This window comes from Macaca nemestrina, chromosome 16, assembly GCF_043159975.1.
Source record: "Macaca nemestrina isolate mMacNem1 chromosome 16, mMacNem.hap1, whole genome shotgun sequence".
Lineage (NCBI taxonomy): Eukaryota > Metazoa > Chordata > Mammalia > Primates > Cercopithecidae > Macaca > Macaca nemestrina.
Genome location: NC_092140.1, coordinates 95,749,227 through 95,774,652, shown reverse-complemented (window position 1 = coordinate 95,774,652; position 25,426 = coordinate 95,749,227). Strand labels below are relative to the sequence as shown.

At 41.0% G+C, this 25,426-nt stretch overlaps 2 protein-coding genes across 3 annotated transcripts in view; one reads left to right on the top strand and one right to left on the bottom strand.

Moving 5' to 3' along the window:
* LOC105485963 (high mobility group box 1) overlaps positions 1 to 23,149 on the bottom strand; it is a 154,523-nt gene extending 131,374 nt beyond the window's left edge. Inside the window, exon 1 of the mRNA XM_071081485.1 lies at positions 23,004 to 23,149. The gene's annotated coding sequence lies outside the window, so the exon portion shown is untranslated. The remainder of the gene's footprint in view (positions 1 to 23,003) is intronic.
* A 515-nt stretch (positions 23,150 to 23,664) lies between these two features.
* The window catches only part of LOC105485965 (ubiquitin specific peptidase like 1), a 39,078-nt gene continuing 37,316 nt past the window's right edge, over positions 23,665 to 25,426 (top strand). Inside the window, exon 1 of one of the 2 annotated variants that reach the window (XM_011748607.3) lies at positions 23,665 to 23,844. The gene's annotated coding sequence lies outside the window, so the exon portion shown is untranslated. The remainder of the gene's footprint in view (positions 23,845 to 25,426) is intronic. The other variant, XM_011748608.3, reaches the window with a different exon arrangement.

The following is a 25,426-nucleotide window of genomic DNA, read 5'->3' as shown; positions in this document are numbered from 1 at the left end:
TTAGGTATTCCCCCTCCAGTGCAGTTACAGACCATCCCCCCGCCCCCCAACCCCCCACAGAAGCTGCTCCTGTCCTCTGTGGCATGTCAGCATCTGATTATCTTTTAATAAACAGTGTGGCATGTTCAGTCTCTGTTATGCCCTTCTTTGTATTCCCAGGTTCCACCTCAATGTCAGGATAATAAGAATTTAGTAATGTTTGTTGAATAAATGTAGCAGAAGTTGAAAGAAAAATCCTGTTTCTACAGAAAGTTATCACTGGCTTTTTGGGGAGGCAGAGTTCATGATGAAGCTAAAGAAAGCCACCTAAGTTCACCTCAATGCCAAGACATTTCTCGATTTTGGAAAATCCAGTTGTTGAACCACCATCTACAGAAATGTGAAAGACTGAAAACGACCGTACTCTAAACATTTTCTAGGAAGTTGATTCTATAACACATTTTTGGTTTTTCGATTTGGCTTCTAATAATTCTTTCAAAGTTTGTGTGACCTAAATTTTGTTTTACATTGATCCTTTGAATGGAATACTGTTTCCACATTTTAGAACATTTAAAAAGATATCTACAACCTGAGTCTAATCATAAAAAAAAAATCAGACAGATCCAAAATGTGGAACATTCTACTAAAAAAGGAGTGGGGCGAGGTCTTTATTCTTCCAAAAATATCAATGCCATAAAAGACAAAGAACGGCTATGGAAATGTTACAGATTGAAAGAGACTAAAGTTAAATGCAAGAAGGGAAAAGATGGCATATAGGACAGTATTGAATTGACTGACAAAATTGGATTACAATAGTAAAGTATCAATGTTAAACTTGCTGAAGTTGCTAACTGTATTTCTTAGGAATTATTCACCTAAGAAATTAGGCACACAGATATGATGTATGTAAGTTACCCTTAAATGGTTTAGAAAAAAATGTGTGTATATTCATTAACATGAATCTACACACACGTGTATTAGCGGAAGAGAGCAAGGCACACATGTGCGTAAGTGATAAAGCAAATGAGATGAAATCTTTATTTTTAAATTTAATTTTTTAAGTTTCAGCTTTTTAAAATTTTAGATTCAGGGGATACATGTGCAGGTTATTACATGGGTATATAGTATGAAGCTGAGGTATTGGACCGCTAATGTTCTTGTTGCCCGAACAGTGAACACAGTACCCAGCAGGTAGTTTTTCAGCCTTTGCCCCCTCCCTCCTGCCCTCCCTCCCTGCTTTTGGAGTCCCCAGTGTCTATTGTTCCCATCTTTATGTCCATGTGTACCCAAGGCTTATCTCCCACTTACAAGTGAGAACATGTAATATTTAGTTTTCTGGTTCTGTGTTAGTTCAGTTAGGATAATTGCCTCCAGTTACATTCATGTTACTGCAAAGGATTTGATTTCATTCTTTTTAATGGCTGTGTAGTATTCCATGTTATATATGTAACACATTTTCTTTATCCACTCATCAGTTAATGGGCACTTACATTGCTTTCATGTGTTTGCTATTGTGAATGGTGCTGCTCATCTTTAGAGTGGTTTACCATACATGACTTAGCCTGAAGTTACATATACTTTCCTTAGCCATCAGATGCTCCAAATGCAAAAATGTCTCACCACAGTCACAGAATCATAGAATCCTAAAGTTACCTGGGGTTTCTGAAAATCTTATGGGAACAACACATGAGAATTAAGGCTTAAGAAAGTGATTTATCAACGGACAAAACCAGCAAGACTTGAGTTTAGAACTTGTAGCGGAGCTGTGACTAGAACCTGTTGAAATAGGCAATGTAGAAATCCAGACCAAAGCCCATTCTCTACAACTTTACTGTGCAAGTATGCTTAGATACTCCTTAGCAAACAGCAGGCCCTGAGTAAACTCTTTCAGAACTGAATACGAAAAGGATACAGAATGGAATACACTAACAATGATGCAAGATGTGCTCATTTCTGTATTGGAAATGAATTAATTCCGATCCATCTGTAATTTATTATTGCTCCATGATTAATGGAAGGCATAGGAAAGATGACTGGAATCGTGTAACTGGTACAAACAAGTATGACACTTGATTGAACCTCATTACACTGCAATTGAATATTATAAAGTATGTGAGTGAACAAATACTGGGTCGGTCAGTGGACCTACATTATAATACTGGTTCTGCTCCCAGATAGCTATACGATTTGAATGACTTCTTTATACTTTCATAGTTTCTCTGTTCTTGTCTGTAAAACAAAGGCCTAGAAGATATTATGGGTTGGATTATGTCCCTTCCAAAAGATGCTGAAGTCCTAAACTGCAATACTTGTGAATGTGACTTTATTTGGAAATAGGGTCTTTGCAAGTGATAAAGATGAGGTCATGGAGTGACCTAATCCAATATGACCAGTGTCCTTATTTAAAAAAGGAAATCTGGATACACACAAACAAGGAGAATATCACATGAACATGAAGGCACAGATCGGGGTGATACACCTACAAGCCAAGGGACACCAAAGGTTTTCAGCAAATCACCAGAAGTTAGGAAAAGACATGGGACAGATTCTCACAGTCCTCAGAAGAAAACCACCATGTCAATACATCATTTTGGACTTCTAGTCTTCAGAACCATGAGACAACAAATTTTTGTTGTTCAAATAAATTTTCGTGGTACTTTGTTACAGCAATCCTAGCAAACTAATACAAATGAGCTCTTAACACTGGGCTAAAAGAGGATGATTCTATGAAACGCTACAAATGTTTGGGAAGATTTCTCATATTCAACTGTTTACAGTATACCACAAGCCTGTCAGTTGAAAATACAAACCAACCCTCATAATCCTCTATACTTATATGCAAGGAATAGCACACTTTTTCTGCAAAAGGTCAGATAGTAAACATTTTAGGCTTTGTGAGACAAACAAGGTCTCTGGTACATTTTTTTTTTACAACTGTTTAAAAATGTAAAAATCACTTTCATCCCAAAGGACTGCAAGAACAGACCTCAGGCCACATTTGACCCACAGCCTGACCCCTGGTGTGTAGGGTTAACAAGCCTCCTTTCCCTTGGGCTCCTTTTTTTTCAGCGTTCCAAGCCAAAGGAAACTATCCTTTTCAAATCCTTTTCTCTCCTAAGTGGGACACCTTACACCAGCCCAGGCATGCTTCCGATAGCCTTAGAGTAGCTGTCCCTTCCTCAGATTACTGTCTAATTGTCCAGAAGTTAGTAACTTTTTCCATTTTTCCTTCAATTCCTTTCCATTAAGAAGGCATGCACCAGCAAATTACTTGTGACCATCAATGACATACTCTCAGAAGCACCAGTCCCTGCGTTGTTTCTAAACCCGTTCTAATAGACACATACCCCAAGGTTATCTTGCTTTCTCCTCTCACAAAATGACTTACATCTAGAGATTTAAATAATTAAGGTACTTTTCATAACTACCAGGTACAGTAGATCTGATAATAGCAGAGCTAAGCACATATACAGAAAGTAGGGCAATGGCCAGACACTCATTTTAAAGCAATGTTACAAGATCGTCACTGTTGCTTTTCATTTTTCTAAATGTGGCCACTGCTGTTTTCTCACTAAAGGAAATGTTTTATGTAAAGTGAGTAACAGTACCTGGCATAAAATAAGTGCTCAATAAATGTTAAGGCCTTCTCTCCTTCTTTAACTGGCCTCCTCATTTTTTACAGAGTGAAACAGAAAAGCAACATGGAAGATTATCCTGTTGCTTAGGAAAAATAACTAAAGCTTTCTAGAGAGAATACACCTGAAAATATAGGAAGTGAGGGTAAAAGGGCCAGCTCTAGCTGGCCTATATGCATGTATGTTGGAACAGGACAGAAGAGTGTAGGGTAGGGTAAAGAGGACAGAGAAATGGAAGGAAAGGGGCTATAGCCTTGGTGGCAAAATAAAGGATAAGACGACTCTTTTAAAATGGTCTGTTTCAAATGCTGGGTTGTGCAACTTAATTTGATTACTTTATGAGAAACAGCATCTATAATCCATCCCTGATTTTTCTACAACAAAAATTTATTATTTATTTTATATATTTGTGTGTAGATCTTTTATATACAACATGTACACATGTATATTTATATATGTATATATTATACATGTATATACATATATTATATATGTGTATATACATATACAATACATTGTACGTGTCTGTATGTGTATATATAATTTTTTTTTTTTTTTTTTTTTGAGACGGAGTCTCACTCTGTCACCCAGGCTGGAGTGCAGTGGCCGGATCTCCGCTCACTGCAAGCTCCGCCTCCCGGGTTTACGCCATTCTCCTGCCTCAGCCTCCCGAGTAGCTGGGACTACAGGTGCCCACCACCTCGCCCGGCTAGTTTTTTATATTTTTTTAGTAGAGATGGGGTTTCACCGTGTTAGCCAGGATGGTCTCGATCTCCTGACCTCGTGATCCGCCCGTCTCGGCCTCCCAAAGTGCTGGGATTACAGGCTTGAGCCACTGCACCTGGCCTATAATTTTTTTAAAAGAATGGGGTCTCACTGTGTTGCCCAGGCTGGACTTGAACTCCTGGGCTCAAGCAATTCTCCACCTCAGCCTCCCAAGTAGCAACAAACAGTTTTGGTTTTGAAAAAATAACAAATGTTAAACACCCATGTGGAAGGGTCGGTACTGGGCCCTGTGTTAGTCTGCTTGGGCTGCCATAACATAACAGTATAGGCCAGGCACAATGGCTCATGCCTGTAATCCCTGCACTTTACGAGGTCGAGGTGGGTGGATTACCTGAGGTCAGGAGTTTGAGACCAGTCTGACCAACATGGAGAAACCCTGTCTCTACTAAAAATACAAAATTAGCCATGTGTGGTAGCACATGCCTGTAATCCCAGCTACTTGGGAGGCTGAGGCAGGAGAATTACTTGAACCTGGGAGGCGAAGGTTGCGGTGAGTTGAGATTAGGCCATTGTACTCCAGCCTGGGCAACAAGAACGAAACTCTGTCTCAAAAACAAAAAAAGCCCCAATAACACTACAGACTGGGTAGCTGGACCAACAGAAATGTATTTTCTCACAGTTCTGGAGGCTGGAAGTCTAGGATAAAGTTGTTGGCTGGTTTGGTTTCTCTGAGGCCTCTCTCCTTAACTTGCAGATGGCTGCTTTCTTGAAATGTTCTCACATGGCTGTCCCTCTGTCTGTTTCTGGTGTCTCCCCATGTATCCACATTTCCTCTTCTTATCAAGATACTAGTCATATTGGATTAGGGTCCACCACAAAGACCTCATTTAAACTTAATCACCTTTTTATGGCCCTGTGTCCAAATACAGTCACATTCGGAGGTCCAGGGGATTAGGGCTTCAACATATGAATTGGGGGTGGGGCACAACTCAGCCCGTAACAGGCCTAGACCTTAATTTGTCAACACTCCAGTTGGATTTATAGTATAGTAACTGCATCTGTGCTCATCTAAATGTCATACCCAAATGAAATAACATAGCATGATGGTCTGAATTTATTAAAAGGCATTTTTTTCCTATAGAAACCCAAATCTATAAATTATATACAAACTGTGGTGAGTTACTTGATACCTTGCCAGGATTCATCTATGGTGGTAGATAGACCACAAAGATCACCACTGAAAGATCCCTTTCCTAATCATAGTTTCCTCACTGGCTTGCCACAAAACCTAAAATTCTTCTACTCTATTCTTTCATCGGCATTTTATTTCCCCTGAAAATGTAAATAATCTCTGGGAGAGCAATCTATTAAGTGATCATCAGCCACTAACACCTTAGGGTAGAACAGCTCAGATCACAGTCTTAAAATAAATTCCATCAGTATGAAATTTTCTTTATTACTGCTCTACTACTGGAATGTTAAATCACTGTCTCCTTTAATAATTCTGGTGTAGGTCATTCAAATTTTGTTTAAGATAATGAGACAAATAGCAGGTATAAAAACATTTCCTCATCTAATAAAGCAACCTGAGAACAGTAAGAAGAACGTGATGAAATTAACATTTTTTTTTTTTTTTTTTTTTTTTTTTTTTTTTTTTTTTTTTGAGACGGAGTCTCACTCTGTTGCCCAGGGTGGAGTGCAGTGGCCGGATCTCAGCTCACTGCAAGCTCCGCCTCCCGGGTTCACGCCATTCTCCTGCCTCAGCCTCCTGAGTAGCTGGGACTACAGGCGCCCGCCACCTCGCCCGGCTAGTTTTTTTGTATTTTTTAGTAGAGACGGGGTTTCACCGTGTCAGCCAGGATGGTCTCGATCTCCTGACCTCGTGATCCGCCCGTCTCGGCCTCCCAAAGTGCTGGGATTACAGGCTTGAGCCACCGCGCCCGGCCTGAAATTAACATTTTTGAGTACCTGCTAGGAATCAAGTATTCGCTAGATATTTTAGAAATCATCTCAATTCAATCCTAAAAATTATTCTGTATAATAGTGTAGGTTGAGTATCCCTAATCCAAAAATCTGAAACTTTTTTTTTTTTTTTCTGAGATGGAGTTTCACTCTTGTTGCCCAAGCTGGAGTGCAATGGCGCAATCTTGACTCACTGCAACCTCCGCCTCCCGGGTTCAAGTGATTAGGGATACTCAACTGGCTAAATATAATGCAAATATTTCAAAATCTGAAAAACCCCAAATCTGAAACACTTCTGGTCCCAAACATTTCAGGCAAGGGACACTCAAGTTGTATTAATCCCATTTTACAGAAGAAGAAACAGGCTCAGATAAATGAACATCTCAGAGCTTGTTGATGGCAAAGGAGAGACTGAAACCCCACCTGGTCCTGTGGCTTACCTGTTGGGGGCCTGTGGTCAAACTACTAGTACTGAGTTTTGGTGTCCTCACTTTAAAAATGAGGGTAATAAGGTACCTACCTACTTGTTACAGCATTGTAGTGAGGCTGAAATGAATTAATCCACATACATTATAGTGTGATAGAATGCAGCAGAAATGACGACGTGTGACTAAGACTAGTCCTTAAGAGACCTGCAGTTTTCGCTTTTGCCCTCTTGGAACACTCCTGTTGCCATGTTAAAACACCTCTGGGGAGACTATGGATGGAGAGAGCATACTCGGAGCAGGGGGGTGAACAGGACGTGCACATGTACGAGCATACAAGCCAGGTGACACCAGCACCACAGCCTCAGGCATGTCACCGGGGACACCCGCACCACGGCCTCAGACATGTCACCGGGGACACCCGCACCACGGCCTCAGACATGTCACCGGGGACACCCGCACCACGGCCTCAGACATGTCACCGGGGACACCCGCACCACGGCCTCAGACATGTCACCGGGGACACCCGCACCACGGCCTCAGACATGTCACCGGGGACACCAGCACCACGGCCTCAGACATGTCACCGGGGACACCAGCACCACGGCCTCAGACATGTCACCGGGGACACCAGCACCACGGCCTCAGACATGTCACCGGGGACACCAGCACCACGGCCTCAGACATGTCCCCAAGACCCGCTTAGACCCTTCAGCCTCAGCCCAGCTGCTGACTACAGCCACATGAACAGAACTAGGTGAGACCAGAGGAATCTTCCAGTCACCTACTAGATCATGACAAATAATAAATGTTTTTTAAACTACAAAGATTTGGAGTGGCGTTTGTTACACAAAATTAGACAACCATTACAGTTCGACTAAAAACATGTCCATTTACAATACTAAATTAAAAGTGTAAGAATGAGAGAAAAAGAACACTCCATACTTTAAAAGTTATTTTTTTACTCCAAAAACTTCCAACTTTGAAAAACTGATTTTTATAATGCATAAAAATTAAAATAACCTTAGAATTTACATGAGTAGCACAGCTAGCTGGCTTTGTTATCTGTTGTACTCAACACTTCAATAATCACTGAGGTTTTAGAGAACTCTTTCCCTGGCTTTAGTCTGGTTTAAGCTAAATAATTGTTCTTCCTCAAGAACAAACAACCTTATCTTGTTTTGTTTTCCTTGTCCGAGAGAAACACATTAGGAGTCTCCCATCTTGTTTTACCTTTTTCTGTCACCCAGGCCAGAGGGCAGTGGTGTGATCACAGCTCACTGCAGCCACAACTTCCCCAGGTTCAGATGATCCTCCCACCTCAGCCTCCCAAGGAGCTGGGACCACAGGCACATGCTACCACGTCCAGCTAATTTTTGTTTTTTTTTTTTGGTAGAGATTGGGTTTTGCCTTATTGCCCCAAGCTGATCTTGAATTCCTGGGCTGAAGCAATCCGCCTGCCCTGGCCTCTCCAAGTGCTAGAATTACAGGTATGAGCCACCGTGCAGCCTCCTATCATGTTTTAAATTTTCCGCTGTATTTTTCTCTCTGGCAGATTGTTTAGGGAGTTTCTTTAGTTATCAGACTAAATCTCAAGGCTTTCCTTCCAATTTTGACATGTCAACAGTCCCTCATTTCTGCTTATCTAGTGATTATTCCCAAATCTGTGTTTACAGTCTAGCTGTCTCTCCTAAGATCAAGACTTGTCTCTCTAACTACCTGATGGCAGAATCTCCTCTTGGAAGTATCTCTCCTCTTGGAAGTATCTCTCCTCTTGCAAGTATCAAGGAGGCAGTTCAAAACTGAACTGGGCATTGGCTCCACTCCTTCTCCTCTTTACTACTAATACCCTTTCTCTCCTTCTACACAACCACACTAAGTCTTATTTAGGCATCGTTTCTTCTGTGAGACCTTTGTAGAATCTCTGAGGTTATGTTAGGTGCTAAGGTTTTCTTGACATTCTCAGATTGGGTTAGGTGAACTTTTAGCAGCTTACCTTTTACTAAAAACAGTCATCCCTCAGTATCTGTGGGGAATTGGTCCTAGGACTCCCTAAGGATACCAAAATCTGCATGAGCAGCCCAGGTGAGACCAGCAGAAGCACTTTAGTTACCTACAGGATCATGACAAATAATAAATCATGTTTAAGCCACAAAGTCCTTTATATAAAATGGTATAGTACTTGCATATAACCTACATGTCTTCCTGTATACTTCAAATCATCTCTAGTTTATAATACTTAATCTGATGAAAATACTACGTAAATAGTTGTTACACTGTATTGTTTAGGGAATGACAAGAAAAGTCCACACGCGTTCAGAATACATGCCTTTTTCTCCCCTCTAATATTATGGATCCACAGTTGATTGAATCCACAGATGTGGAATCCATGGATACCAAGGGCACATTTTGATAATTATACTTCTCATCTTACCATGCATTCAACAAATTGAACATGTAAAGTGGTGATAATACTGTGATGAAAAATAAAGCAGGGGAAGAGGCTGCATCCATCCAGTGGAAATGATGCCCTTTTCAAATCTGCACAGAGAGAAAAAGTTGCTCTCCAAGTTGGGGGGTGGGTGGGTCAGGTATGTATGTTGGTCAGCAAGGGATCTGTAGGCACTTACAGATTTGACGCTAATGAGATGGGAAGCCACAGGAAGGTTTTAAAGAAAATAAATGACATGATCTGATCCATGTTTTGATCTGATACACTGGTTGCTAGATGGAGAATAAGCTGTATGGGGGCAAGAGAGGAAGCAGAGACAATAGGAGGATATTGCTATAATCCAGTGGTCCATAATCCAACGTCCCCCCAAGGAACAGTTCGGCAATGTCTGGTGACATTTCTAGCTGTCACAACTGTTGGGACGGGCTGCTAATTGCATCTAGCAGGTAGAAGCTAGGGATGCTGCTAAACATCCTACGATGCACAAGACAGCCCTTTACCCCAACATTGCTGGCCCAAAACGTTGATAGTACCAAGGTTGAGAAAATCTGTTATAATCTGTCCTAGAATGTACCTTGGATTGAGATGGTAGTGGTAAGAGCTGGAGAAGTGCTTAGCTTCTGAATTTTTTTTTTTTTTTTTTTTTTTTTTTGAGATGGAGTCTCGCTCTGTCGCCCAGGCTGGAGTGCAGTGGCGCGATCTCGGCTCACTGCAAGTTCCGCCTCCCGGGTTCACGCCATTTTTCCAGCCTCAGCCTCCCGAGTAGCTGGGACTACAGGCGTCCGCCACCACGCCCGGCTCATTTTTTGTATTTTCAGTAGAGACGGGGTATCACCGTGTTGGCCAGGATGGTCTCAATCTCCTGACCCTGTGATCCGCCCGCCTCGGCCTCCCAAAGTGCTGGGATTACAGGCTTGAGCCACCGCGCCTGGCCTGAATATGTTTTTAAAGTGTGGCTGACCATATTCGCTGAGGGATTAAATGTAAGGTATGAGGGGAAAATATGAATCAGACACCAGGATTTACTGCCTGAGCAATTAGAAGAATGAAGTTCCTCATATGGAGATGAGGAAGAATGTGGAACAGCAGGTAAATAGCATGTGCTTGCTTTGTTGGGGGGTGTGCAGAAGAGACTGATGGGACCAACGTGCTCAGTTCTGGATACATTAAACTTGAAATGCCTATTTGGCACCAAGGGAATGTATCAGGTAGGCAGATGGATAAATGAGTCCAAAGTTCAGGGGAGAGGCTGGGGTGGCAATATGAACTTGGGAGTCTCCACATCTAAATAGTATTTAAAGCTATAGAACAGGGTAAGGTGATATAGGAACTAAACACAAATTGAGGCCGGGCGCGGTGGCTCAAGCCTGTAATCCCAGCACTTTGGGAGGCCGAGACGGGTGGATCACGAGGTCAGGAGATCGAGACCATCCTGGCGAACACGGTGAAACCCCGTCTCTACTAAAAAATACAAAAAACTAGCCGGGCGAGATGGCGGGCGCCTGTAGTCCCAGCTACTCGGGAGGCTGAGGCAGGAGAATGGTGTGAACCCGGGAGGCAGAGCTTGCAGTGAGCTGAGATCCGGCCACTGCACTCCAGCCTGGGCGACAGAGCGAGACTCCGTCTCAAAAAAAATAAATAAATAAAAAAATAAACACAAATTGAGATGAGATCTGAGCCCGGAGGCACTCCGATGTTTAAAAAAGAGGAGGAACCACCAAAAGAGAAGTCAAGCAGCAGCAGAACTCAGAGTCTGAGAGAATCATTATACCACTTGATCGACTGCAACAAATGCTGCTTAGAGGTCAAGCAATATGAGGACTAAGCAAGGACCACCAGGTCTGGCAACATGGAGGCCAGTGCTGACGTGGAAATGAGAGTTTTGGTGGGAAGACAGGAATAAAAGTCTCACAGGTCTGAATTCAAGAGAGAGAGAACAGCAGAGGAAGGGTAGAGGTGGTAGCCATAAACAACGATACATTCTCTTGAGGTCTTTTCTTGCAAAGCTGAACGAAGAAACAGGGTTCCAGAGAGGGATTTTTCTCTCATTTTACATATGCAAACATATAAACAAGCTGAAAGAACTGTTTGACAACCACACTTATTTTTACCACGGATTCAACATTTAATGCCGTATTTATTTTCCCTGTACATACTGTGTATTGTTTGAAGATAACTTTCCCTGTAAATATACCTCAGATATACCTCCTAAAATAAGTCCATTCTCCTACATAGCCATAGTAACCAGGAACACGCCTAAGAAAACTAAAAATTTATTCCCAAATATATTCTATAGCTGGGTACATTACAATTTCCCCAATATGTGATTTGCAAACCAGGATCAAGTCGAAGTCCATGCACAGCATTTGGTTGTGTCTTTGGTCTCTATTAATGTGTCTTTGGTCTCTATTAATGTGTCTTTGGTCTCTATTAAAGTGTCTTTGGTCTCTATTAATAATGACTTTTTGAAAAGACCTGTCTTATAGAATAAATCTGACTGATCATGTCATGTCACTTAACTTGTTTTTCTATTCTAGAAGAATAGTTTTTTCGGGTAGTGAATACATTCATTACTATTGGCACAATAGTCTAAAATTAACATTTCCCGATTTCCTTATCTCTCTCTGCCCTTTCACTTTCAGAAAATCAATTATTCCAAGATTTGTTTTTCATTTATCATCACTTATTAGCTCTGAAGACTCAACTGAGCAACTTTCAGGGTTTATATACTCTATATACAGAAAAAAACTACTACCATCTCTCATTTACCCTAAGAATTCATAGAAGAGCATGTCTTAAAGCTCATCAATAACCAAACCAAACATTTTATTGATCATGACAAATTACATTTGGAAAGCAAAATGAATTTCCTAAAATTTCTTCCCTGATTAGCAAAATAGTGCCTCCTAACACTTGGGGGGTGAAAGTTGCTGTCAAATATGCCTACATGACTGGAAATTATGACATCCAAATGAGTTCACTGGGTCTGGTAATACTATGCTCTACACGTGTATGTCTATGTAATAAACAGCTTACATCTGGATGAGAAAATTGATTATACAAATATTTGGGCTACTACAACTGGTCATTCATCTGTAAGGACTCAAAGCAACTTAAAATGCAAACTGATCTAACAATGCTTACGGTTAGAATTCCAAAGAATGTTCAGGCATTGTCAGGTTATGTTAAAACATCTTCTGTCACAATCTTCAAGTTATTATCTTTTCTATTGTGTTGAGCAGCTATAGAGGACAAATGAATTGTGCACTCCTGAATTCAATGAACACTTCAAACACTGTAGTATTTTTTGCTATCTTACAAAACCTAAGATTACTTAGCATATTTTAAGAAATAAATTATATTCTTAATCATTTCATTTCACTTATTGAGCTTCTTTTAAGCTTTCGCAATAGAATTTTAATCACAGCACTGCCACTTGCTTACAGTGATGGTTTTCGGCTCCTTTGGGCCTATGGACTATTTCAATGATCTTCACTAGCCATCTAGTCCACCTTATTCTAATTATTACCACTGCAAAATAAACCTTCACTTGAATAAATCAGTAGATGGGAATCAGACTTCATGAGGTACCTCCCAGGAGACCAGAAGTAAATATTAACTCATACTAAAATCAAAATTGTAGCTATTATCACTCATATGGTTTGGCTCTGTGTCCCCATCCAAATCTCATCTTGAATTGTAATTCCCATGTATTTAAAGGAGAAGCATGGTGTGAAGGGACTGGATCATGGGGGTGGCCTTCCCCCTTGCTGTTCTTGTGACAGAATTCTCACAAGGGCTGATGGTTTAAATTCGTGTGACTTCCTCCTCTTCGCTCTCTCTCTCCTGCCACCATGTAAGATATGCCTTGCTTCCCCTTCGCCTTCTGTCATGATTGTAAGTTTCCTGAGGCCTCCCCAGCCATGCAGAAGTGTGAGTCAATTAAACCTCTTTTCTTTGTAAATTACCCAGTCTCAGGTAGTTCTTTACAGCAGCGTGAAAACAGACTAATACAATCACCTATGGTAAGTCTGTCTATAAATCACCTGAACTTTCACAGACTATCTAGAAGAACATGCAACCAGAGTAGTTCTTGATCATGCTATATAAATTACTGATTCAGAAATAGAACTAGACAGGAAGGGGCTGGTAGTACAGAATCATCCTCTGGCCATATTCTCACAGCCTGATCTCTAGGTAGGAAATTTTATTATATAAAAATACAATTATTTCACAAAATTACCATTAAACAATTTTATTGGGATATTAGACATTATTGAATGACTTGTTCTGTGAGATATAAAGTGAAACTAACATGTTATAAAAGTGTAGTAGTTGGCCCTCAAGATGGCCTCCAATGAATCCTACACCTCTTGGTATTCACACTGTTGTGTAGGTAGGTCTATGTAACCCATAGAATACAGCACAGTGAGAGTAGGTCACTTCTAAGGTTAGGTTGTAAAAGACACTGTGGTTTCTGCCTCTCTCTCAGATCACGTGCTCTGGTGCCATGTTGTGAAGACACTCAAGCAGCCTTTAGATGACTGCAACCACATAAGAGGCTCCGAACTGGAGCCACTCAGCTAAACCACTCCCAGATTCCTGACCACGTAACATTTCATACACCATGTATGAAATGACAAATGCTGTTTTAAGCTGTTTGGGGAATAATTTGTTATATAACAAAATATAACTAATACAATAATATATACTGATTTAACTGAAGTTGTAACTTCATAACTTATTTAGGTACTAAAAATCACAGCAACCCAATGCAAAGTATAAAAAAAAATCCATTAATACCTATTGAGTACTGTTGAGGGCATGAGGAAAGCTCTTTCATACTCCAGATAAAACTTCCTTACTGTAATAATCATGGCTGACCTCTACTCTTAACTCCTTTCTAGGATAGGAGGGGCTACACGATCTGACAGCAAGTTTGGGAGAAAAAATTCTGAGGCTCAGCCAACTTGCTCTCTCCTTTCCATTTGGGATTTGGCTGACTGAAGAGGGTTATTTTTTTTTGGCCTGCTCTGTTACACAGTAAATGTAGTGGGACAAGCTCTATTCTTGTTGATAGAAAAACTCTTAATTTTAAATCTGCCTAGTTCTTTGAAGTTCGTTGTTGCTGCAAATCTCAGCTTTTTCCAAACAACTTTTTTCAGTAAACTTACATTTCAATCTTCATCTGATTTAACTGGATCCAAACATAAAAAAGGTGTGGGCATTACTTATCAACCTCTAAACTAAGTTTAATTTTGTGCCCTCATGGAGTTTATAGTATATTTGAGGTTTAAACTAAAACACCTGAATGGTTTTAAATATAAACTATAAAAAACACATGATTAACAAATAGGTGAAAAACCGTGATCACTGGTAAGCGTAAGAAAATCTGAGGGAGAAAAAAATATAGATGCCCAGGACCCATGCCAAATTCATGGAATGATGCATGGGACCCAAGCAGCTGCAGTTTTAACAAGTTCCCAATATATAGTTGACCCTTGAACAATGCAGGTTTGAACTGCCTGGGTCCACTTATAAATGGATGTGATTTTTTTCAATAAAAGTTACACCAAGTGGCCGGGCGCGGTGGCTCAAGCCTGTAATCCCAGCACTTTGGGAGGCCGAGACGGGCGGATCACTACGTCAGGAGATCGTGACCATCCTGGCTAACACGGTGAAACCCCGTCTCTACTAAAAAATACAAAAAAAAAAACCTAGCCGGGCGAGGTGGCGGGCGCCTATAGTCCCAGCTACTCAGGAGGCTGAGACAGGAGAATGGCCCGAACCCGGGAGGCGGAGCTTGCAGTGAGCTGAGATCCGGCCACTGCACTCCAGCCTGGGCGACAGAGCGAGACTCCGTCTCAAAAAAAAAAAAAAAAAAAAAAAAAAAAAAAAAAAAAGTTACACCAAGTGTGCCTCCCTCCCTCCCTCCCAACATGCTCCTGCTCTTAAGCCTCTGCCATAAGGCTTAAGACAGCAAGAACAACCCGTCCTCTTTATTTCAGTAGTTTTGGGGGATGCAGATGGGTTTTGGTTACATGGATAAGTTCATTAATGGTGATTTCTGAGATTTTAGTGCAACTGTCACCTGAGCAGTGTATACTATATCCAATATGTAGTCTTTTAACCCCCTTCCAACCTTCCTTCACAACCCGAATCCCCAAAGTCCACCGCATGATTCTTACACCTCTGTGTTTTCATAGCTTAGCTCTCACTTTTAAGTGAGAACATACCATTTTTGGTTTCTAATTCCTGAGTTACTTCACTTAGAATACTGGCCTCCAGCTCCGTCCAAGTTGCTGCAAAAGGTATTATTTCATTCCTTTGTGTGACTGAATAGTATTCCATGGTGTACATAAACATTTTCTTGATCCACTCGGCTCCTCTTCTTCAGTCTACTCAATGTGAAGGTGACAAGGACGAAGATCTTTAAGATGATCCACTTCCACTTAATGATGAGTAAATATATTTACTTTTCCTTATGATTTTCTTAGTAACTTTTTTCTCTAACTTACTTTATTGTAAGAATACAGTATATAACACATATGAAATATAAAATATGTGTTAGTTAACAATATATGCTATTAGTAAGCTTCCAGTAATCAGTGGGCTATTAGCAGCTACATTTTTTGGGCAGTCAAAAGTTATATGCAGATTTTCAACAGCATGGGGAAGGAGGGGGTGGGTCCCTAATCCCTATATTGCTCAAGGGTCAATTGTAATAATACCCACTTAAGAATCCATGGTATATATGGTAAGTGCAACAACTCTAGAAGAGAGTGCTAGGAGCTGGCAAAGGAAAGAGAAAACAGAATTTAAAGCAATCTGTAAAGGACATGCAGGGTTTAGATGACGTGGAAGGGTGAGGGAAAACCAACATTTGCTGTGAGGGCATTATTAACTGCCAGACATTGTCCTATGTCTTACCTCATTTAAGAGAATTTCATTTCATACATGGAAAAACTGAAGCTCAGACAGGTTAAATGATTTGTCTGAGGCCACAAAATTAGTTAAATGACAGAAGTGGGATTAGTAGATGTTTTCATTTTATCAGTGAAACTGAGCCTCAGGGAGGTTACATATTTTGTATGAAGTAACAAAACTGGGATTAATATATAGCCAAGTTTAAATGAGATCTGTAAATCTAATGCCTACACTAAAAAAAAAAAAAAAAAAAAAAAAAAAGTGTGAAGGTCTGTATTGCTTAGCAAAACAGACATAGGGAAGCAAAAATAAACTTAAAAAATCAGATTAGACCACCAAAAACCAGTCATTTTAACTTATGTGGCAGAGAACCATATATTAAAGACCACCAAGCGGCTTAAAAATCTCTTTTTAAAAAATGAATCTGTTTTCATTATTCAATAGTTTTTGTCTTAATTGATACATTTACTAAACAATTACTAGCTCCAATTAGCACTCAGTTACAATTCAATCATTAAATTGAACCTCAACTTAGCTGTCAACCTAGTCAAAACAGTTAAAGTGATTTTACAGTCATCCTCAGTTGCAGAAGTATAATATTTATGGCTGGAGTCATTTTATTTTTAACTAATTTTTAAAAAAAGATTGCTTTATAACAATGCGTTATGAGTCCTTTGTGGTCAATACTGCTTTTTTTTTTTGAGACGGAGTCTCGCTCTGTTGCCCAGACTGGAGTGCAGTGGTGCAATCTTGGATCTGAGGCTCCTGCCTCAGCTTCCCGAGTAGTTGGGACTACAGGTACGTGCCACCATGCCCAGCTAATTCTTTGTATTTTTAGTAAAGATGGGGTTTCACCATGCTGGCCAGGCTGGTCTCCAACTCCTGACCTTGTGATCCGCCCACCTCAGCCTTCCAAAGTGCTGGGATTACAGCTATTTTAAGGACTTTTTAAAAAGTGAAGCTAAACATTTATTCATCCCTATTCTTCATCTATAGGGACTTGTGCTCTATTTTTCTTTGAAGACCAAAGTAAAAACTCACCTTTGTGAGGGCCTTCCTATAATTAAAATTAATCATTTTTCCCCCATAGCTTCTACAAAACATTGCTTGTACAACTATTTAGCACTTATTTCATTCCACCTTGTATGAAAGCTATTTGTTTACAAACATTTCTACTTCTCTTTAGGAATAAGGACTATGCATTATTCACCGTTGTATTCTCCCTGCATTTATGGCAGTCCTTTGCACATTCAATACAAGCTTTTTGGCCCTGTGCATCTCTTCATCTGGCTGTTCATCTGTACCCTTTAAAACATCCTTTATAAAAAACCAGTAAGTGTAAAAAACAAAAAAAAAAGCCATTGATGAATAATAGGTTTCTCAATAAGAAAAGCATACCAATTATGCATACATCTGAACTAACAAACATGAAGGAAATAGGCTATTTAATACATTCTGTTTTAAAAGTAGGTTTGATCAGCCATGTAAATTGAAAATTGGGAGCCACCAAGATAATTCATCAACAAATATGCACTATGTATACCAGACACTATATAGGTGATGGTGAACCAAAGAGATGTCGTCCTTGCTCTCACAGATCTCACAACCTACTATGGGGCCAAAAATACATGTATATGTGTATGTTATACATATATACACACACATACACATACATATACACATACACACACATATGCTGTAAGGAAAACAAATAGGTGGTAACAATTAGAGTGAGGGTAGAGGACAGAGGGCTCCTCAAATAGGGTGGACAGCTTGACACAAGACACTCGAGCTAAGACTCCAAGGATGAAAAGAGTCAGTTACGTAGAGACAAGGGGACTAGCATTGTCAGCAGGTAGCTGAGGCCCTAAAGGGGAGGGTCATGTGCTGCAATGCCAGCTTCAAGCGAATACAGTCACTAAAACACATCTAACCTTCTATGTGAATGTAGTTACTAAAGCATATCCTCCAACTTTCTATTTTTCTTTTGCTATTGTTTCTACTACCACTTCTCCTTTTCTGGTGATAATTATTTTAAATTTTCTGGCTAAATTAAATGATGGCATGAATTCTGGGGAAACTAAGACTACCTATTTCCAAATAATCCTAAATTCCTTCCAGTCTTTATGACTGATGAATTCATCTTGAAGTGACAACTACGTCCCAATTAGGAAAGAGTGTTTCTTTATATGCACTTAATTTTTTGATTTGGAGGCTTCCTGATTGCTAATCAGCATGTTGTGTGATTACCTCCACAAGTACTTATAGAACGTTATTCTGTCACTGGAAAAACGCTCCGCTGCTCTCTGAAGTTTAGGTTGCTCTGGAGTCTAGGAAGAGTGAATGTACCTAAAGCAGTTCCTAATTACTGGACATTCTCAAATCTGCTAGAGCTACACATCCAATTCTGAGAACACACTGGAAAAAACCCTGGACTAGAAATGAGAGAATGTAGGTTTTAGTACCAGGTTAGCCACCTTGTTAATGCAAATTTGAGTAAATGGTTTACTTCTTTTAGGCCTTTTGTTTTGTTTTGTTTTGTTTTTTGACAGTCTTGTCTCTGTGGTCCATGCTGGAGTGCGGAGGCACGCTACCGGGTCACTGCAGTCTCTACCTCCCAGTTTCAAGCCATTTTCATGCCTCAGCCTCCTCAGTAGCTGGGATTACAGGCATGTGCCACCACACCCTCGAACTCCTGACCTCAAGTGATCCACTTGCCTCAGCCTCCCAAAGTGCTGAGATTACAGGTGTGAGCCACTATGCCTAGCCTTACACCTTGTTTTCTTATTGGTAAAGTAGAAATATCTAGAAGTTGCGTGCTACACAAATTCAACCATATATGCTTGGCAAAAATTTTTAAAGAAAAATATCAGCTTAAGAGTACTAATTGAGTACATGCCTTGGAATAAGCATGAGCTGGAAAGAACAAACCTGTTGTTACATCACTCATTTCTGTTCTCACATGCCGCTCATTGTAAATCTTGCTCAGTGGCATGATTTTAGTGTTTAAAGATTTATTTGTTTGTTTGTTTAGGACAAAGTCACTACACATAATCTACTTGCTTCATATACATACATATGTATATTATGCATGTACATATATGCTATCAGGGCTCACATGAAAAAACAGCCATTCAGGTGATGTGATTTACCTCATATGCTTACTTTAGAGTCAATAGGGTGTTGACTCCACTATACAATACTGGCATAGAGAACACATAAGTCAAAGTAGACAGGACCCAGCCGTACCATTGGCTAGGGCACAAATACAGTCACATATGTGGAGAATGATGTACGTAGAAAGGTCTTCATTGCACAATGCTCTTTAATAAAGATCTGAAAAAAAAAAAACACCTAAATGTTCAAAAGGATAGGGTTGATGAAATAATGGTACATTATAAAATGGAAGATTATGCAGCCATAAAAATAAGGAAATACCTTAAATAATAACAGGACAACTTTTAAGGTTAAGTGAACAAATAAGGTACATAATCACCATGCATGGTATGTACCATTTACATAGAAAAAGGGAAGAAAAATAAAATATATATAGTAATTTATTTGCTCTCACATGTGTAAAATTTTTCTGAAAAATGTAACAGAAACTGGTAGCACTCGTTGCTTCCTAGGCAGAAAATGACTTCACTGAGTATCCTTTTGTACCTTTTGAATTTTGAACCATGTGAATAAATGTGTTTCCTATGAACAAAGTGACAAGTTTAGATCAGCAAGACAGCAATTTGAGATGAAATGGGATCACACCCTTAGTAGGAAAAACTTTTTGAAGCAGGTGGTACTTCTAAGAGTAAATACCCACACATGGAATGTTGAAACTGTAAGGAACTTTCCTTAAGACAACCATTTATTCCAAACTTCTCATTTTATAGATCTGTAAACTGAGACCTTAAAAATTCAGTGACTTGCGTAAGGTCACACAGCAGAAGACATGGGATTAGATGTTAGATATTCCAGTATCAACTTTACACTATTATCATGCCATCTTCTCATTTTCTATGGGCAAAACAGAACCAAGTAAGTTTGGGCTACATTACGAGCTGTCATTTTTTTTTTTTTTTTTGAGACAGAGTCTCGCTGTGTCGCCCAGGCTTGAGTGCAGTGGTGTGATCTCAGCTCATTGCAATCTCCAACCTCCGGGGTTCAAGCAATTCTCCCTGCCTTAGCCTCCCAAGTAGCTGGTATTATAGGCACCTCCCGCCGTGCTCAGTTAATTTTTGTATTTTTTTTTTTTTTTTTTTAGCAGAGACAGGGTTTCACCACCTTGGCCAGGCTGGTCTTGAACTCCTGACCTCATGATCCACCCCCCTTAGCCTCCCAAAGTGCTAGGATTACAGGTGTGAGCCACCACACCTGGCTGAGTTGTCAAGTTTTATCTAAATTTTAGAGCCTGAAGTATAAACTAACCTTAAGCCCTTAAACTACTAATTTCTTTTTTTTTTTTTTTTTTTTTTTTGAGACGGAGTCTCGCTCTGTCGCCCAGGCTGGAGTGCAGTGGCCGGATCTCAGCTCACTGCAAGCTCTGCCTCCCGGGTTTTTACGCCATTCTCCTGCCTCAGCCTCCCGAGTAGCCGGGACTACAGGCGCCCGCCACCTCGCCCGGCTAGTTTTTTTTGTATTTTTTAGTAGAGACGGGGTTTCACCGTGTTAGCCAGGATGGTCTCGAACTCCTGACCTCGTGATCCGCCCGTCTCGGCCTCCCAAAGTGCTGGGATTACAGGCTTGAGCCACCGCGCCCGGCTAAACTACTAATTTCTTATTTGGATCACTATATGGCTACACTTACGAATATGCTGTGCATACCTCTATCATTGCATGTATACAATATGATAGATGCACGATGTGACAGACACACAATATGACACACGTACTTTTGCTATCCTAACATATATGAATTTACTGAAAGAACTAAAATGTCTTCATTTTTTAAATATACACACGCATAGCACAAGTGTGTTGCCAAAAATATGAATACAGGTTTACAATTCCTTAACTAAAACCCAAGGGTTGGATGTTTTAGAAATAAGAATTTCATACAATTTTTAAGTGTTACAAGGTATATAAACCAATATATAACATCCCACATACCAGGGGCCAAGGACAGCACCCCATAATCAAACATATTAATATAGTTTCAGCAAAACACATGGGATAAAGACTATATACAGCTTCTCAATAGTTCAGGTCATATTTTGCTACCAAATGAATTTTGTTGCCAAGCTTAAGAAGTTTTTGGTTTTCAGCGCTTTCTGAATGTTAGTCTGAGATGTGGGATTACAGACTGTACTCATAGAGTGCTTCTAGAAAGTACAGCCAGTCACTTCGACTCTTATCTTTTTGATGAGACTAGAAAAATAAATCATAGCAAGTAGCTTTTATATTCCATGTTTGGGCCAAAGACTTGTACTGTGGTTAAGGAATCTAACTTAGCAGAAGGCGCAAGAGCTGACATCGTGAGTGGCTAAAATGAGGGGGAGAAAAAAAAGAAAATCCTAATCATACAGCACTGAACTACTGCAGCCGTTCGTTAGTTATTAATTTAATAAAAGCTTCCTCCCTTTAAACCATGAGTTTATAACTGGAAATAGGTCAATAAAATTTCTGTCCCACACTGCTCACAAGCGGATGGAGGCAATGAGCTTTAATCCCACTGGAAGGTACTGCACTCTGTCTAGGACCAGGATATGTAATAAAAGCATTTCAAATATATAGGAATAAGCAGATATGTATACACTATTCTCAACTTGGACCGTTACTCTATAATATAAACGAAAGGGGTTTTCTAGTCAATCTCTGCTGATCTCCTGTATCCAAGTTCTTCTCTTTATCTTGTGAGTCTTGTACTACCTTTTACAAGGGGAAAAAGCTCTACAGCGAAAACACAGAACACACTAAAATCCTTTCCTTTCTCTTTACAACTCAAGCCCCACCTCCATTTTGTTTCTGTTACTAATTATTTTTCTGAAAAAGTATCAAATTTACACTAAAAGACTAAAATTCAACTTTGCAGACAACAATGTTTTAAAAAATATAATTCAGTTTGGTGATGTTATTTTGCAGTCTTACAATTTCAGCTATATTTTAACTGAACCAATTGTTTTGTTCAATTTATGAGTTAACACTCAGCTAGTTTGTTTTTTACAAATAGTGTATTCCATTCTAAAAATGGAAGTAGCAGTGGTGAGCAAGAAAACAACCCTCTGAGTTTTGGCTATTCAGGAGGAAGTACTACTTTCTCCAATTTTAATCACAATTCATAAAAACCTAACTAGCTAGATCTTAAATATACAAATACATTAATAATCTAGTAAAGCAACAGAAAAAGGTAAACTAACCAGCCTATTTTTGTCTGGAGAAACCCCAACAAACTCTGCTGGATTCCTTGGCCATTTGCATTCAGAAGTACCAAAAACTAAAATCCTTCTTACTAAATAATTTATTCTACACGAGACTTGTTTCCTCCATACCACCCTACCCAAATTATCAGCATTATTCCAGAATATAATCATTTAGTTTGAGACGACTAAAAAACCCCACACTCCAAAATACCAATTGTGGTTAGTCTGTAAAGAAATGGTCTGAAACTACAAAATGTTATCCTAGGACACATAACCAATCGACCAAAAGGACTTCTGGAATATGCTGCCCCCAAGATTTAGAATGCACAGGCAGAAATAGCATACGCGGTCACGATGTCCCTTAAGCCACATGACCTTCCTACGAAAGCAGAGGCTTAAACTTATCAAATGAGAACTCCCCCTTTCTCTGAAGTTAAAACAAGGCAGGGCAGCTGGAATTAGTGCAGCAGGGACAGAACGGCTGCTGACTAGTCAGAACGGGTCGTGGAATGCAAAGTCCCTGTGCTTTCGCTGCTCCCCTTACCGTGAGAAGATCTGGGAGGGAGGAAAGGAGGAGAAACACCCCAGAATCCTGGTAGAAAAGCCCCTGGCCTCGAAGATGGGCTCTAGGGAGACAGGGAGGGGCAGCTCCGTGTGTGATGACCCTTTGTGAACATGCACTCTGTGGCAGCTTCGGCTCCACCGAGGCTTTGGGAGAGCGGACTACGGATGCCCAGCGCGACCCAGCTGTGAAGGCCACGCCGGCGGAGAGGCTCCATGGCACCTCCGCCGGCTTCGGGAGCCCTTCCCTCTCCCACCTCCGCGGGTCACCCCAGGGCCCAGCGGCTCCCGATCACGCTCGCGCGGACCACGGAACAGCGACGCAGAAGCCGGTCTCTTTCCTCAGCGTAATCCCTCCGCAGCAGGCCGCGCACTAGTTTTAATCACGCCCCACCCCCTGGCCGCTGGCGCCACCTCCGCCACTCGGGCGCTTTCCAGCAGCTTCCAGAAACGTCGCCTCCCCAAACCCAGCCACTCACACATGGCGGGCTCAGCAACCACCGGCCCCGCCCCTGCTCGTCGCCGCAGTCGCAACTGCGTCTGCGGCCACAGGGCGGACAGCCACGCCTCTGCGGAGCGCGACCGGAAGTGCTCACGTCTTCACCTTCCCCGCCACGCCTCCGTTCTTTTAGGCCCTGCGTGCAGCAGGAAGGAGGACTCTTTTGCCGCGGACTGAAGCCGGAAGCCGCCTTCCTAGTGGAAACGCGAGTGGGGGAGGAGCAGTCCGCGGGGAACGTGGGTTGAACGTTGCAACTAGGGTGGAAATCAAGCTGGAACAGGAGTTCCGATCGACCCGGTACCAAGAAGGGGAGTGCCCGCGGCAGGTAACGGAGAAGAGGGAGGGGTTTCTTTCCGCTCTCGAAATTGGGAAAAGAGACAGAGCTGGGATGACCTATGGGGTAGTCGGCGCGCTGAAAGGATGGGCTAGGCTGGGACGGGGTTCAAGTGGGAAAGATTGATGATTAAGGTATAGAGTTGGACTTACAGATCCGTTTGGGCTCAGAGAGGTGAAGGCTGAAGAGAAACCAGAGTTTGTTTTCGTTTTCCAAGGAGCGTGGAGTTGGGCAGGGTTAACGGACCCTGCGCCTCTTGGGGCTTCTTAGGTTGGGTGTTGAAACTTCCCTCCTTTGGTCCTGTTCGTCTCTGATTCAAAATAGTTGGGTTTGGTACCAGACAGGGCTGGGTGCAGAAAGCCGACCCTGTTCTTCGGCTTCCAGGTGGGTTGTGGCCTCGCTCTTGACAGTTCACGTGCCGAGCCTACTCGCTCTCGGAAGGCAAGCTCAAATGGGTGGGTATAAGGCCCCCTCTTCGAACAGCTGTTTCCCTGGGTTTCTCCATTTTGCACACAGGAGTGTGAATTAAGTTTAATTGCATACTTGTTACGATTCCCAGGGCCAGCTTGACACGTTCATTGTGCTATATAACTGGGTTCATGCTTGGCTAATAATTCACATTAAGGCTTCTGGAGTATAAGTGGCCCACAGAAGTATGAAAAGTGGATATTAGAAGAAAGATGCTGGGGGTGAAGTAGAGCTGAGGAAAATAGAACTGGAAAGCTGGGTTGTTTTCACAGTACAGTGAGCTTTAGGTCATAGTGCTACCTTTAGGTTATATTGGGCTGTTTTGACGGACTTTGCTGTAATCAGGCTGGAGTAAATAGAGAATTTTAAGCTAAGCATTGACAGGCTTAGACTTATCTTACCGGGACATCATTTTGACAGTGATATGGAAGGGAAAGAGGTAGAGATTTGAGACCTTTCCACAGAACTGTCCACAGAATTTGGTGACTTACTGTGAGGGAAATAAGGAATAGGGAACAAACAACTCAGACTTTCTAGCCTGTGTGTTTCGAAGGATGGAGACGCCCACATTTAAGTGAGATATGGGAAGGAGGAGCAGCTACTTAGGGTCAAATTAAGTTGTAAAATCCACCCCAGGATTTTGTATTTAAGTCGAAGTGAATTGTATTTGGAAGAAGACCTGGGGAGCTCACCTCTGGTATTTTTTTTATGTCCCCCATATGGACAAATAAACCTCTGGTAGTAAATGAATTGTCTTTGGGGAATTCTATATATTCAGGATTTCAACCACCAGCCTATCTTTTTCCTGGTGAAATGTTGGGTGACGGAATCAGGAGAGCAGTTTGGAGGCCCTTTATATTTTATAATTGAGAGAGACAAAGAGAAAACCGTTTGATTTGAAAAAGTTTTCTAGGTTCCCTCAGGTAGTTGGAAATTTTCATCAAAAACAGTTTATGCAAGGTACATAGCCTACTAGTTTCCTATTTGAGAGTACCGCAGAATGATACAGCGTGTACTGCTTCTCTACGCAGAATGAAGTATAAAATTAGCACCAAATAGTAGCTTTGTCAGGTGCTAAACTTTTTACATCTTTATCTCATTTAAT